Consider the following 3,181-nt stretch of genomic DNA (forward strand, 5'->3'; position numbering starts at 1 on the left):
TCCTCTCTGTCAAGAGGAGTGCTCACACAGGTGTCTGCTCTGGAGACCACGGCGGACGTGTGGGCGGCGCTGACGGCCATGTACTCGTCGCAGTCTCGTGCCCAAGTCATGCAGATCCGTATGCAGCTTGCGAGCACACAAAAACGCGAGATGCGTGTCGCTGAATATGTGGCACGGATGAGAGGACTCGGCGACGCCATGAGCTCCGCCGGGAAGAAGATGGAAGATGATGACCTAGCGGCATACATCCTGGCTGGCCTGGACTCTGAGTGGAACCCGCTCGTGACGGCCATGACCACCAGGACCGACACGGTCTCCCTCTCCGAGCTCTACGCTCATCTGCTGAACTTCGAGACCCGCCTCGACATCCAGAACGGCGGGCCTCCTGGAGCTGCTGCAGGCTCCTTCAACTATGGTGGCGGCCCTCCAGGAGGAGGCGGCGGTGGTGGCGGCTCTATCTCCACCGTCAACCTGGCCTCCCGTGGTGGAGGCTGCAACGGCTATTGCGGCGGCCGTGGAGGCGGCCGAGGACGCGGCGATGGTGGCCGCGGTGGTGGCAACGGGGGCGGCAACTACAACAACTCTGCGCGCCCCAACAGCCAGCAGCCGTTCGACGCCAACGGCAACCCACGCCCGCAGTGCCAAATCTGCGGCAAGTACGGGCACCCTGCGCTCAAGTGTTGGAAGCGCTTCAACAAGGACTACAACGGCGACGAGAAGTCAGCAGGCTCATCGTCGCATGCCTACGGAGTCGACACCAACTGGTACCTTGATACAGGTGCCTCTGATCATGTTACGGGCGAGTTAGACAAGCTCACCACCCGCGACAGCTACCATGGCCATGAGCAGATCCACACCGCAAGTGGAGCAGGTATGGATATCAGTCATATTGGTCATGCAATTATTTCTACCCCTTGTGAAAAACAACTCCACCTGAACAATGTTCTTCATTCTCCTCATGCCACAAAAAGCCTCGTTTCAGCCCATAAACTAGCATGTGATAACAACACCTTTCTTGAAATTCACCCTCATGTGTTTTTTGTCAAGGAACAGGGCACGAGGCGCACCCTTCTTCACGGTAGATCCAGTGGAGGCCTCTATCCTTTCTCGTCGAGTTCATCTACCTCGACCAAGCAAGTGTTTGGAGTAAATAAACCATCGACCGCTCGGTGGCATAGGCGTTTAGGGCATCCCTCGTTTGATGTTGTTCAACGAGTCCTTAGTCAAAATAAACTTCCTTCTTCAAAGGATGATTCAGCAAACTCTATTTGTGATGCGTGTCAAAAGGGGAAGAGTCATCAACTCCCCTATCCGAAATCTAGCAGTGTTTCTAGTGCTCCTTTAGAGCTCATTTTTTCAGATGTGTGGGGTCCAGCTTGTGCTTCCATTGGGAACAACAAGTATTATGTAAGCTTCGTTGATGATTATAGCAAGTTTACTTGGATCTATCTCCTTAAACAAAAATCTGATGTTTTTGCTCGATTTCATGACTTTCAAAATCATGTTGAACGTCTCTTTGACAAGAAAATCCTTGCCCTTCAATCTGACTGGGGAGGTGAATATCAGAAACTCAATTCCTTTTTCCAACGCATAGGCATAGAACATCATGTTTCATGTCCCCACGCACATCAACAAAATGGATCTGCAGAACGAAAACATCGCCACATTGTAGAAGTTGGTCTCTCTCTTTTAGCCCATGCAAACATGCCTCTCAAATTTTGGGATGAAGCCTTCACCACAGCCACTTTTCTTATTAACCGTGTCCCTAGCAAAGTCATCAATCTTGAAACACCACTTGAACGTCTCTTTCATCGCAAACCTGAATATTCCATGCTTCGCATTTTTGGGTGTGCGTGTTGGCCCAACTTACGTCCATACAATTCCCGCAAGCTCCAGTTTCGCTCCACACGCTGTGCTTTTCTTGGCTACAGCAACCTACATAAGGGATATAAGTGTCTAGACATATCTACCGGGCGGGTGTATATTTCTCGTGATGTCGTTTTCGACGAGAATGTTTTCCCTTTCGCTGAATTACATCCTAATGCTGGGGCACGGCTTCATGCTGAAATTCTGCTTTTACCAACCCATCTTCTGCCTCCTACACGTTCTGATCAAGGGGGAGATTTAATTGATGATCATTTGATTGCTAATCCTACTAATTCTGCTTCTGGAGATGTTTCTGGTACACAGGTTGGGGTGCCCGGAGCGGAAGGGGACGACACAGCCAGCGAGGCTGATTCCCCTGCGAGATCCGCCTCGGGATCGGTGGCCAGATATCCGACAGCATCCACCACGGGATCGCTGCCTGGCAGCGTGTCGCCATTGGCCCGTGGGATTCGGTCGGCTGACATGGACAGCGGGACCAGTCCTTCCCACATGCACGGGCCTGCGTCGGATCAGGCCGCTGGATCTTCTGCGGCTGAGTTCTCCGGTGCAACCTCGCCACACGCCTCAGAGGGCCACATGGAATCCTCCAGCATGTCAGCGTCTGAACCATCTGCTGCAGCTGACGCAGGAGGATCTGATCCGGATCCAGCGCCACGATCGTCTGTGGCCTCTAGGCCTGTAACCAGGCTGCAAAACAGGATTCGGAAACCAGTTAAACTGTTTGATGGCATGATCAGATATGCGAATTTTTGTGAAACTGGTGAACCTGAGAATGTTACTGAGGCGTTTGGGCATGCAGATTGGAAGAAGGCAATGCATGACGAATATTCAGCACTCATGAGGAATGAAACGTGGCATCTTGTGCCGGCCAAGGAAGGGAAAAATATCATCGATTGTAAGTGGGTATATAAGGTCAAGAGAAAATCAGATGGCACCATTGATCGCTACAAAGCTCGTCTAGTGGCTAAAGGGTTCAAGCAGCGATACGGAATTGACTATGAGGACACATTTAGTCCTGTGGTAAAAATTGCAACTATCAGACTTGTGCTGTCTATTGCAGTTTCTCAAGGATGGACTCTTCGACAGCTCGACGTACAGAATGCGTTTTTACATGGCGTTCTGGAAGAAGAGGTATACATGAAACAACCACCTGGGTTTGAGAAAGGTCAAGGTTTGGTTTGCAAGCTTGATAAGGCGTTATATGGCTTGAAACAAGCACCGCGAGCATGGTACTCAAGGTTGAGCACTAAACTTCAGCGTCTTGGATTTATTCCTTCTAGGTCAGATACATCAT

General features: G+C 51.0%; 1 non-coding gene across 1 annotated transcript; it reads left to right on the forward strand.

Annotated features, from left to right (window-relative positions):
- Window positions 1–216: 216 nt before the first annotated feature.
- LOC127322127 (small nucleolar RNA Z247) lies at window positions 217–355 on the forward strand. Its single transcript, XR_007864541.1, has one exon. It is a non-coding gene; the product is annotated as a small nucleolar RNA Z247 (small nucleolar RNA).
- Window positions 356–3,181: the final 2,826 nt, after the last annotated feature.

The sequence above is a fragment of the Lolium perenne genome, chromosome 2, assembly GCF_019359855.2.
Source record: "Lolium perenne isolate Kyuss_39 chromosome 2, Kyuss_2.0, whole genome shotgun sequence".
NCBI classification, from domain to species: Eukaryota; Viridiplantae; Streptophyta; class Magnoliopsida; order Poales; family Poaceae; genus Lolium; species Lolium perenne.